This window comes from Lissotriton helveticus, chromosome 12 (genome assembly GCF_964261635.1).
Source record: "Lissotriton helveticus chromosome 12, aLisHel1.1, whole genome shotgun sequence".
In the NCBI taxonomy this organism is placed as follows: Eukaryota; Metazoa; Chordata; class Amphibia; order Caudata; family Salamandridae; genus Lissotriton; species Lissotriton helveticus.
Window position 1 is genome coordinate 608900043 of NC_136073.1, and position 12387 is coordinate 608912429.

The 12387-nt window shown below is 45.9% G+C and overlaps 1 protein-coding gene across 3 annotated transcripts in view; it reads right to left on the reverse strand.

The window, feature by feature from the left end:
* HACL2 (2-hydroxyacyl-CoA lyase 2) overlaps positions 1–12387 on the reverse strand; it is a 526035-nt gene that overhangs the window by 498042 nt on the left and 15606 nt on the right. The window lies entirely within an intron of this gene.

Consider the following 12387-nt stretch of genomic DNA (forward strand, 5'->3'; position numbering starts at 1 on the left):
GGATTAGTGAGATTATTTTTAATAAACACCTTTTCAGGATTTTCAGTTAGCTGGGGTTTTAATGGTTTCCCACCCAAACTATCTCTGCCTAGTTCTTCATATGATTTTTCAATAATTCTTGCAAGCTCATATGGTTGGTCTGTTATATCTGTTTCTTTTAACTTTTGGCGGATTGCCACGGATGCTGCTTCACCTTTTATGTTCGCTAATAATATAGCTGAGACCTGTTTGAAATCTTTCAGTAATTTCATACCTAGATTTAAGGCCGATTCGGGACCGTATTAATTTTGAATCTGTCTCAGAACGTCTGGTATCACCGCCATGGACGGTACACCATGTCTTTTTGTGTAGATTGAAGCAAAGACTGTACCCCAAGTGTCGCAGTCCTCCACATGTGGTGCTATCCCCATTGGTAAACAGATTGTCGGAATTCTGTGTTTCTCATGAGGTGTAATATCAGGGAATACTGCCTCAATTTGAGTAATTTTTTGTGCTAACCAAAACGGAATTTGTTCCTGTTTGGCAGGCAATTTACCAATGACTGATTGTATAGTCTGTGGTGTAATTTTGTTTGTGTTCTCCTGGTGAGAGGTGTGCTCTGGAATCCTTACAGTAGGTTGTATTGTTAAGGTCCGCATAACATTGAATCAATTGTCTATGTATTTTGATTAACTGTTTCAGCTGAGCTAACAGTTCTCGACCTGTCATATTTTCTATGTCAGGATGTGGTGTATAGCTGGCTAGTACCGGCCATGTAGCGCCTGGTCTACCTAGTGGACCGAGCCTGGTAATGTGATTTTCATGTTTTAGGGCGCCTTTAAACCAGAGCTGATGCTCTTGGTAAGTTAATGGAATTTCAATGTCCTCGTACGGAATGTATTCCTCTGGAGGTTCCTCTACTTTGTAGTAGTGGAACTCGTGTGTCCCTCCATTTGCTGGAGGAAAGTGAATCCATGAATAGAATACCTCTGTCTGCCGATATTCATGTGCCTCTATAACAAAGATTACTTTACCACCTCTCGATGATACTCCATTGTTTATGAGTTTGTAAGTTGTAGTTTTCCTTAAGTTTACTGGGATGATTATAGCATTCGGGTCATTCTGTATCCTATTTCTGTCATCTAAAACTGCTTGTGCTGCTGCTGCAGTTAATTCTTCATCAGAAATCATTATTTTACTGACTGAAGAGTTTGCAGAACAAGTTTCAAGGAAACAAAGATTAGGTGCACAATATTTTTGGAACACTGTATCCTTCAACGTTAAACAAACCAAAAACGAATACATAGGATTTTCTCGTCCTACTCAGTTTTGGCGGATATTAGCCTTTTTACCCACTCCAGACGTCTATTGGAGTTTTTACGGGGGAAAGGGGTCTGTGTGAAAAGCACGACTGAGTTACTCTAGTATCTAGCGTTAAATTATCGCCTTACCAAACGTTGGGCGCCATGTAGTGTAGTTCCTATATTCCCAATAGGCTCTGCGCATTGGAATAACATATACTATAGTTTAAACGTAGGACTGCGGTCGACTAGGTCTATATCGTATATATTAGACTTAATTGTGAGTGCCAGCTAGCTCAGAGGTCACTAGAAACTTTCTCGAATTCACAAGAAGGGATTAGTTTCTGACAACCGCATAAACATGACAACTTTGTTTCCCAAGAATAAGAAATCATCTCTAGAGTCGCGGAAACAATAGATAACTATTTTACTCAGTCAATCGTGCATGCTTCGTTTCACCAGAGGTGCTGAGAAAATAGAGAGACGGGCGTTTTCAATAAAAGGTATTTATTGAACAGTCTTCTTTCTCAAGCATAAGAAATGTACTGCTACAATCGTAATACTGGTAATAAAGTACAGGGTATATAATACGAACAGTATTATAAAGTAGTACTGTAAAAGCATGATATGGTTTCTAAGCCATAAGTTGCCTAAAACGTATAAAATACATACAGTGATCAAATGATGGCTACAAGTACTCAACTGGTGTTTCTAAAACACGCCTACCCCGGTGTACCTGGCCTAAGCCTAGCACAAGGAAGAAGAAAGTGAGGAGTAGTTTAAGTTTAGTATTTTTGCCAAGAATCTAATCAAGAATCCTCTAAGGGTCTAATCAGCTCCGTACCTTGGTTTAGAATAAAGGAAGTCTTGTATCTCTCTCTCAGGACTCTATTTCCCAGCAACCCGCAAGGGTAGCCTGGAAACACTGGAGCTGGATTTCTCTGCAGGAGAAAATACAGAGTCTCTCAGTGCGTCAGCTGGAGGGTCGGCTTCCTTCGGCACTTGCTGCTGCAGGGCGTCGGGCAAGTAGTTCGTCGATCTGCTCCAAACCACCGTGTGTTTGTCTGGGCAAATCTAGGCATATTTATACTTTGAAGGTGCCGAGTTTGACGTGTGATTGGACTTAATAACATCATCAAAGACTCTGTTCTTCGAAAACTCCATGATTTCCTAGATAAATTAGTATTCAAGCAAGGGGATGTCCCTAGCTGCTGAAGGCGGGTTTTTCTGAGAAATCGTTGTTGATTCTTGGAATTTAGTGAAAGTAACCATGCCGTATTTGGGCTGCATAGGCTCAGTCTAAATATGGTAATGATTTCTATGCCTATATAAGGATAGGATAATCTATACCTATATAAGGGCATGAATCGGGAAAATTTACACTAGGGTCCTAGATTCATTTACAATAGTAAAGGTAAGTTATGGGCGGGCGCAAAGCCCCTAAAGACATTATTCTTAATGCAAGAGATTTTAGAAGCAAAGCGCTGTGCTGTCAAAACCTAAACAAAGCATTCAGCCTTTTTCATCCATGCACTCAGGATCTGGAATAGTGACCCCTTATCCCTACTGCCTGCTCCTGCACTGCTGCAGATTAGGAAAGAGTTGGAAACACACCTATTTTAAGAACGCTACATCACAATGCAGTGACAATGCAGCAACCTTCTACCTCTCCTATCACTCATTAACAGTATGCTTGCCTTTGAATCTATACAGTGGCTACTTTTTTGTATCATATACAACATAAATGTTTATTTACTGTGAAAAACAGCGATGGCAATATTAAAATCTGAGTAATGGTTAACTAAGTTTCTTGATACCTGTTCAAAGAACTGATACACACTGAAGCCCAGAGTCCCAAGAGGATTGCCAATTATTTGAAACCATGTTTCGTAAGCTACTCCTTAATCATTTTGGGCCCATCGTTTTCAAAGGCTTACAAATTTAAAAATGCAAAACTATCCTGCAATGCCTTTTGCTCAATGGAATAAAGCAAAACCTTTGCAGATGCCATACTGAGTCCAAGTGAAATCAAGGTCAGAAAACCAAGGGGGTCTAATGATCAATAACGCATAAGGGGTTTTCTTAGTATTGGCGATAATTACTATCAAAGGTAAAAGCATCGTACTTCACTGCAACTATGTTTGTCCTATCTATTTTGCATGCCAAGACTGTGTAGACGTATACATATGTAGTGCTTCAGGTGCTACGGTAAGAGGGGATGGAAATGGGTAATATTCACTACAATGTTGGAAGAAGAGTTGGAAAAATAAGAAGAGGCAGGGGTAGGGTCACAGAATTCACAAACTCCTATACGTAGATTTTTTTTCTCATAAACTACATGTAATTTTCATCAATACAATGATAATCAAGTATTGCGGGCAGGTGGGGTTTCTTCTTGAAAAATCAAGATTTATGAGATAGTTGCTGCCTATAAGTGTAATTTGTTGAGAGTTAGTCATGAGAATGATCTAAGACAAATATATACATGATACAAAGAGTTACCAGTGCAAGACTGTTTCAAAGCGGATCTCCATAAAAGCTATACAGGATCCATTGAGTACAAAATGCACTCATGTTTCTGTCATGAAACAGTTCAGAGTCACTATCATGAAATAGCTTCAGTACGAACTTGAATACAAAATGCTTGTTAATTACTGGCAACCAAACAAAACTCTTGAAAGAAAACTACACAAAGGCGTAGTGTTTAAAGAAAGAGTCATGAGATACGGAAAGATCAATAATCAGTAACTAGGCACATCCGAGATGGCCGCGTGAGCACAGGGCTCCCGAGGACCCTCGCTGCCTCCCGCATTTATCCTGTCCAATATCCTAATCTGATGGAAGATCATTGAAGACACAACCCGGCTGATGTACTAGCAGGTTTTTCGATCGAAATCGGATGCAGGGTCCCCGAGCTTTGCCGTCTTGAACTTTGCGGCCTTCTCCATGGACCAGCCTGGACCTTGAGTGGTGGCAGTGCCCGGGTCGTAATTCAACAACAACGGCTCGAGGAGGTTGGACCACGGCCTCACTTCACTTTCGGTTTCGTTTCTCCGGCACACTGCCTCATATATGCGGTGTGTCTGTTGATCGGACTGATGCCAACTCATTGAGTTTCGAGCAGACGACTGTTTGGCTGTGGTCTCCACTTGGCTCAACTTGGTCTCCTGTGTTCCCGTGTGTGACTTTTACGGAGCCATGTGGCCCAGATCCCATGCCTACCTCCGGGGCACCCGACTCGCCATGATGGGCAAGCCGGAGGGTGAGAAACGGAAAGTTAAGAGCACCATCCGGGGAGGTTCTACCCAGACGAACGTCATGGATCGCTATACGCTTTCTAAAGGATCCCCCGGTGGCGCACCCAAGACCCGGGAGGAGGTTGTCGACGATCCTGCTGTGTTGGCGGACTTAACACTACAAGACGTGATGGGCGCCATTGCTGGGATACAGTCCTCTATTGGCCAACAATATGAAGCCCTGGCTCTAAAGTTGGACACGGTGGCTATCGATTTCAACCTCATTCGCACTGACTTAGCCAAGACGAATGAGAAAGTGAAGTCATTAGACCTGAAGACATCCAGCCTCACCACGGACGTGTGCGACTTGCAAACAGAAGTGCGCAACTTAAGATCTGCCAATGACTTTTTTGCTAGTAGAAGGATTTTGAAGGCCGTGCGCGGCGCAATAACGTGCGTATTATTGGGGACCCGGAAGAATCTAGTCCACTCGCCATTGATCTTCGAGTGAAGGACCTCATTTTAAATCATCTGGCTCCCAAGGGCCTAAGCAAATTTTTTGCCATCGAACGTGCGCACAGAGTGCCAGGGGGACAAGCGAAACCTGGTTTCCCCTACGTCCGATTATTGCACGGATCTTCAATTTTAGAGATCGCGACGCCATTTTGCAGGCGGCACGGACAGGCGGCCCTACGCAGTTCGAAAACGCTGCTGTGAATTTTTATCCAGACTTTTCTCAGTCGGTCCAGAAACAACGTATGGGATTTCAAGGTGTGAAAAGGCGACTAAGAGACATGGAACTAAAATATGCTATGTTATTCCCGGCCCGACTACGTGTTGAGTATGACAATCGAACATTTTTCTTTGTCAGGCCTGAGGAAGTGAGTGATTGGTTTGACACTTTGCCGACTCGCCGCGCTGGCCAAGAACATGCTGGTGGTGCGGAAGGGGGACTGATGGACCAAGAATGACTATGGAGCCTGTGTCCGGAACCATTTTCAGCGTGATCAGCCGGAGTTCACTGACTTTCTTTGATCATTCCATTCGTATCCTCGGAGGTAGCGGGGATGGCGGGACCCTTTCCTCCTCTGGGGTTTTCTTTGTGTAGATTAGTTCATGTTTGTACTCGCTAGGGCGACAGGCACACTGCAAATTGGGGTGGCTTTTGAGTCGGTGCAGGGGTGCAGGGTGGGGGGAAGTTGTGTTGGGAACCTTGGGGGGAGGGAGGGACAAGTTCAGGGATTGTTTGTTTTTTCATTTTCAAGGCAAGGTACTTTCATTATCATTGACGTTTGTGTGATGCTCGTTTTGCGATGGGAGTCCATTTTGGATTTGGATGGGGGGTAGAGGGTTGAAGGTATTATGCTGGAATGTGAATGGGTTGGGTGATCGCATAAAGAGAGGGGTGGTTATGCAGCTGTTGCGGCGCCTTTCGCCTGATGTCGTACTGTTACAAGAGACGCATTTGATAGGAAACACTTGTCATGCTCTAAATAGGAGGGGTTATCGTCTGGCTGCCCATTCGGGATTTACGTCTAGCTCTAGAGGAGTGGGTATTTTGCTTAAGGTTTCCCTCCCCCTCGAAGTTGATGATGTGATCCTCGATGCCAGGGGTCGATATGTTGCACTAGTCGGGCGGTGGGAGAGAAAGCCAATCTTGTTGGTGTCAGTTTATGTCCCCCCGGGCTTGCAATCCACGACATTTACGGACCTGGGGCGGATGGTTCTGGGTCTCCCCGAGGGTGTTTTGATACTGGGTGGTGATTCTAACTCCGTCATTTCTGGCAGGATCGATCGCTACCCCCCCCCCCCTGAGATCTTCCGTCTGCATTATCCTGGTTGGGCGACTTCCTGGAAACCTTGGGCCTCATAGACTGTTGGAGACTAATGCACCCAGAGCAAACACAGTTTACTTTCCACTCGGGAGCTCATGGCAGTCTTTCTCGATTAGATTACATCCTGATACCGGCGGCACTGTCCCCCTCGATTGGAGAGGTTAGACACCTGGCCCGGGGCATATCGGACCATTCCCCTATTTGGTTTCATTTTAATCTTAGCATCGGGGCCGAAGGCAGGGTGGCTCCGATTAACCCATGGTATCTTCTCAACCTCAAGACGCGCACTGAATTGATTAAATCATTTGATCTGTATTTTGCTGAAAATGTTGGTTCTGTATCATCACCTGTCTCGTTGTGGGAAGCTTTTAAGACTGTGATCAGGGGACAGGCATTGTCTTTGGTGGGGTGTGCTAAGAAATGTAAGAACGAGGCAGTTGTTCAGCTCGAAACTGAAATCACAGACCTGGAGACTGCATTGGAGCGGGGGGTATCTCGAGAAGCTTTACATGTCCTCCGCCTTAAACAACTAGAATATAAAACTTTGGTTACTGATGCAGCAAAGACGATGAGTAGGGAACAGCAGGGACGGCTCAAAGACGTGGGTGATAAAGCAGGAAAATTGATTGCCTGGCTGGACAGAAGGGAGAGAGCGAATCGAGTGGTTCCGGTGATTGTGACGTGTGATGGTGTGAGTGTAACTGATCCAGTTGACATTGTTGAATGCTTTGCTGATTATTTTCGAGAGGTATATACTTCGGTGTCCGACAGGCCTGAAGGGGATTCGCACTTGTTGCTCCGGGACATAGCGCTCCCATGTTTGTCCGACTCGGAGCGTGATTGCCTGGATGCCACGCCCTCGGTGGATGAAGTGGCTCTCGCGCTGCGCTCCCTTCGCTCTGGCAAGGCTCTGGGTCCCAATGGCCTTCCTGTGGAACTGTATAAGTTACGCCCTGATACTTTGGCTCCCCATCTACGTGCTATGTTTTTGGCTGCGCGAGACAATGGCTCCCTCCCTAGAGATCAGCGTCGTGCGACCATTGTGGTGATCCATAAGGAGGGTAAACCACGGGATCGTTGCTCGTCTTATAGACCCATTTCGCTCTTAAATGCGGAGCCCAAGATCCTCGCCAAATTGCTTGCTAATCGTTTGATTACGGTTATCGGCGACTTGATTCATCCGGATCGGGTTTTATCCCGCACCGTAACACGGCACTAAATTTACGACGTCTGCATGGTGTTCTCGCGAGGGCCCCGACGCTGCGTGAACCGGCCATCTTGGCGTCCTTGGACGCCACGATGGCCTTTGATACAATCGAGTGGTCTTATCTCTGGGCGGTACTCGCCAAGTTTGGTTTCGGCGCGGGTTTTATCGGTTGGGTCAAACTCCTGTATGAAACACCACTAGCCCAGGTGGTGGTTAATGGCCCCGTCTCCGTGACTTTTACTCTAGGTAGGGGCACACAACAGGGCTGTCCGTTGTCCCCGCTCCTTTTTGCTTTGGCGTTGGAGCCTCTTGCTGCTTGGCTGCGGTGGGAACCCTCGCTGAAAGGTATACGCTGGACGCCGGAATTTGAGGATCGCATTTCCTTATACGCGGATGATATTTTATTGTACCTTACCTCTCCCCAAAAATCGCTTAATGTGTTGTTTGACGTACTTACCTCCTTTGGGAAGAACTCGGGCCTCATCATTAATTGGTCGAAATCCTACATTTATGTACTTGCGGGTGATGTCCCTCGTTTGCCACGGGGCTGTCCCATCCAGCTGTCGCAATCTGGCTTTAAGTACCTGGGTGTGTTTATCTCTATGGATCCGGCGGTTCGCTTCGAACGTAATTTGCTTCCCCCACTTCAGCGGCTACACTCCGATGTAGCGCGTTGGCGTAAATTACCGTTGTCTCCACTAGGGCGTGCGGCCCTTTTTAGGTTTCGACCTGGCGATCTGCGCAAGCAGTTCGCGCAGGTGAAATCTATTGTTTACCATATTGGCTATCGGAACGTCCCCCGCCTCCCATTGGCTAGCTCCATAAATGGAGGCTAGCCATTGGGAGCCGGATCTGTCTGTCAAGGCCGGACCAGATTCGGGGGCGTTCCCGCGATTTTTTCCCTCTCCACCCACTTCTGATCGTCATCGCGGCAGTGGGTGTGTGTTATTTTTTTTTTTGAGTCGGCCTGTTTTCTTCTTCTTACAAGTGTTTGTTGTTGGAGTTGGCTGCAAGATTCGAGTTCCCACAAGGCAATCAGGTAAGGAGCATTTTGTTTATAAATGTGTTTTCACTTTGTAAGTTTACGTATTTTGACGTTTTCGCTCTTAATGGTTTTTTTCTGTTTCCTTTTGTTTTTATCCCGTTCCCGACCCCCCCCCCCCCCCCTCCCGCTGTCCGTCTAACCGTTCCTGCCCCCTTATGATGAAAGGATTGTTGCGATTTTAATTTTGGCACGTAATGCACAATTTGACCAATGGCAAAAACGTCTCAAAATTATAAAGCTAAAATCCTAGAGACTGGTTGGTAAATTAGTGCTTTGTTCCCCTATTTACGCCAGCATTTATAACGATTCTGTAAATACAAACGAGAAAGGTCCAAATTTAAAAAAAATGACAAATGAAAATAGGTTGCGGTAGACAGAGGCAGTGAAGGGTGGGCGGATCCTGGGAGTGAGATAGAGGGTCACAGAGGGGAAGTCAGCGATACTGACACGGCGAGGGCGGTAGAGGCAGTGAGGGGTGAGTGAAAGGTCTAGATGGCGCAATACATTGTGAATGAATAAGGGAAACGGGCTGGGAGTGAAACGGGAAATGAGGGGCAGCAAGGAAGACGGAGGTAATGCGGGAGAGCCGGTGAGACCGAGACCCTCGCACAATAGCTTATCCTCTTCACACGGGCCTCGTGAGAGCAGATAATCCGCGGGAGCATCAAGAGCCTGCTTTCCTCTGGCGGCGGCAGCATCGAGGAGAGACCAGCCCGCCAGTCCTAAAACAGTCTCATGTGAGGCAGATTCCCCAGCCAAGACGCTTGCATTTTGAAAGCATTGCCTCATAGCCAAAAAAAGTTGAAGGGCGAACGGCCAACGTTTGTGTCTTTACAAACCTGGCGTAAACACAGCTGTTAACGTCTGATTACCCTTCGGAATTCTCTAATGGCTATTTCTGATGCACACCTGGCGAGTCACATCATTGCAGTTTTTTAGTGGCCGCCAGTTGCGATTGTAAGTAACCCTGTTAAAAATAGTGGCCAAGCCCCCTTGCTTCTCTGTGAGAGGGTCGTGTTTCTAAAGCGGCAGCCTCTGTAACAGAGTGGCTGGCTAGAGACATCTAGTGGCCACTGCTTGTGCTGTACTGCGTGGCACTGCCGCAGGGCGGAACTTTCACTAGCTTTATCCCCAGCTTGGCTTGCACCACTTCCCTGAGGCAGCTGTGGAAAGACACTTCGGATAAACCTGAGGACAAGGATGTCTTGGGCAGGAAATGCTATTAATAGACATAAAAAGAGAAAAGCCATTCAAACGTTGAAACACTTAATTTGCGTTTTTGCTGTCGCACTATGACCCTACACCCGACACGGTCTTTCCCAAGCTTCTTGGAATGCTTGGATACATTTGTATCCACCACCTAGAGGGTGGCTCTATGCACTTACCTTGCTAAAGTTTCCAGTGCCTGGACTGCAGCGGCGCACTTTAGCATTAACAAATGTACGAGCACATTGACGACACTGAAAGGTTTCGAGCGACATGCTTGACACGAACAGATGTTGGGGGGTGGGCATGGAGATATGTGGTTAAATTGTTAGTGGGAAAAATGTAGTTATTGGGAAAGAAAATCAACAGAAGGTGGCGAATAGCTAGAGGCATTGGGCACATTAGACCTCGTTTTCATTATGATGTTGTAACGTGATTAGGATGTGCTCTTCTGAATGTTTATAAAGCTCTCTGTTACCCTGGGAGGCAAAGCTTGTGGCAAGTAAAATCCACAGAACATAAACAAGCGAGCACATGCTCATCCGCGCGCCAGCGGCTACACTCCTCCTGTAGGTAGGAAAGCACCTGCATCTCCTCCTGCCTTTAAACCTTTTTCGCAATGAGCAACAACAATGCACTGGGCTCGGGGGTGCAACTAAGGCCCCGCAGCCCACTGCAGTGTGTGTGGGGATGGAGCAGGTTTACCCACACTGTAGGGGGGCCCTCCGCCCCACCTTATGGGCGTTTGAGGGGCCACTTCAGCTTATCTTGCAGGATATGAGGAGGGGGGAAGGGGGGTGTCTCACTTTCTTAAGCTATTGCAGTGCAGGTCAAAGTAAGCATTCTCTTTCAACTTCTATAGACGCCCGAGAGAAAATCTCACCCCACATTAAGGTGACCAGATTTTCCAAATTAAAAACTGAGACAGGCAAGAGACACGGAAGTAGGGCGACAAAATTGGCAGCATTAGCATAGCGCATGGAAGTATAAGCACAGCGCTAGGACAGATGTAACACGCAACTTCAGAGACATCGCTGTGTTAAATTAAATGTAAAAGTCAACAGATCCACCTCAAAAGTAAAAACATTGGCATTTTCTTTGTAATGCATGGAGCATAGACTTCAGCTAAGGCCACAGCATCAAGCCGACAACCCAGACCCCGTGCATTCAAAGCAAATCCATTAGACTAAATTTTCCTTAGAAGAAGGCGAAAGGATTGTTTTTTCCCCCCAAAGAATATGCATGCACTGGGCACTGGTCATATTTTCAAAGAGACGCACATGGAATATAGAAACTGTGCAGAATTCTTATGCAGTGTTAGCTAGATTCCCACAAAACGTTATGCAGATGTCGTAGGCTGTTCAAGGACACCCCCACAGCTTCATCAGCCTGCAGTGAATGTGCAGAATTTAACAGCGTTTCTGGCGGAGCTGCTCACATCTTGGTTTCCATATATGTACAATATTCGTCCCTAAAACGGAAATAATTCTCACGGGAGTGATATGAGATTCCGTTCTGTTGCTGAGGTCAGGGGTCGAGGTTCATAATCAAGGACTGCTTTGCCAAGAGGCTACTATAAAATATTGTTTCGTTTTTTTTTAGTCCAGTCTGTCTTCTGAAGGGGAATGTTTATCCCAATGACGAAATTACTTAACATGACAACTTCTTAGGACTTTTGTTCATCTGGAAATTTCCAAAACTATTTGATGTAATCCTGTGGTGGATCTGCCACAGTGGTTGGCTGGACTTCTCTTAGGACACAACCTATCAGCATATGGGCACACTAGAAGGAATGGTCGCTTGATGGCTAGTTGGAACTATACCCTAGATTGGGCCCCTGGAGCTCAGAATGCCTGTGGCCAAGTCATGCTAATTTCTGACTCTGCTTGTAACGTTACTTACCACATGAAGTCCTGTTTTCCAAAGATATCGAGGCCTAAAAATGACAGATGATTTCCTGATGGCCAGGTGAAGTTTATTGGTATTTGAAGAACCACATGTCTAAGGTGGTTGCTCTCAGGACTAGCTGATCTCTAGGTATCAAGCTGTTGTTTCGTCACGCTTGAAGTACCAGATAAGATGGCAACAACTGGGATGGGAAAGTCCCTAACTAGCGACTTGAGGCTGTGTGGTTAAATAAGAACTAGGCTGCTAGATTTGGATGATCCTTAGTTTACCATCTGGTCAACACTCAGATTAGGATAATCCCTGTCTAACAACTAGAGTTTGTCATACAAACTTGTTGCCTGAGTTGCAAGATGGAGTGATGTGATACCGAAAGTCTTTTCTGCCTAATATGGCAGCGCACAGCATATACTGATATGTGGTTGGCAAAACAAAACAACATTTGGCAAGACGTTCCAGCGGCACAAGATGGTGTCTCACAGAAGATGCTTATCCCTGGCTAGTGAAGTGGCACTGTGCTATATAAAAAGTCTAAGCTGGCTAAGATGGTGTCACTGATGATGCTTGCTGACTCGAAAGCCAAGCCTACATCATGCATGCAAGATGGCATCATTAAGAGTACGCTGATTTTTAGCTGGGTGGATAATGATCTGTGACATGCCAAGGATATTTC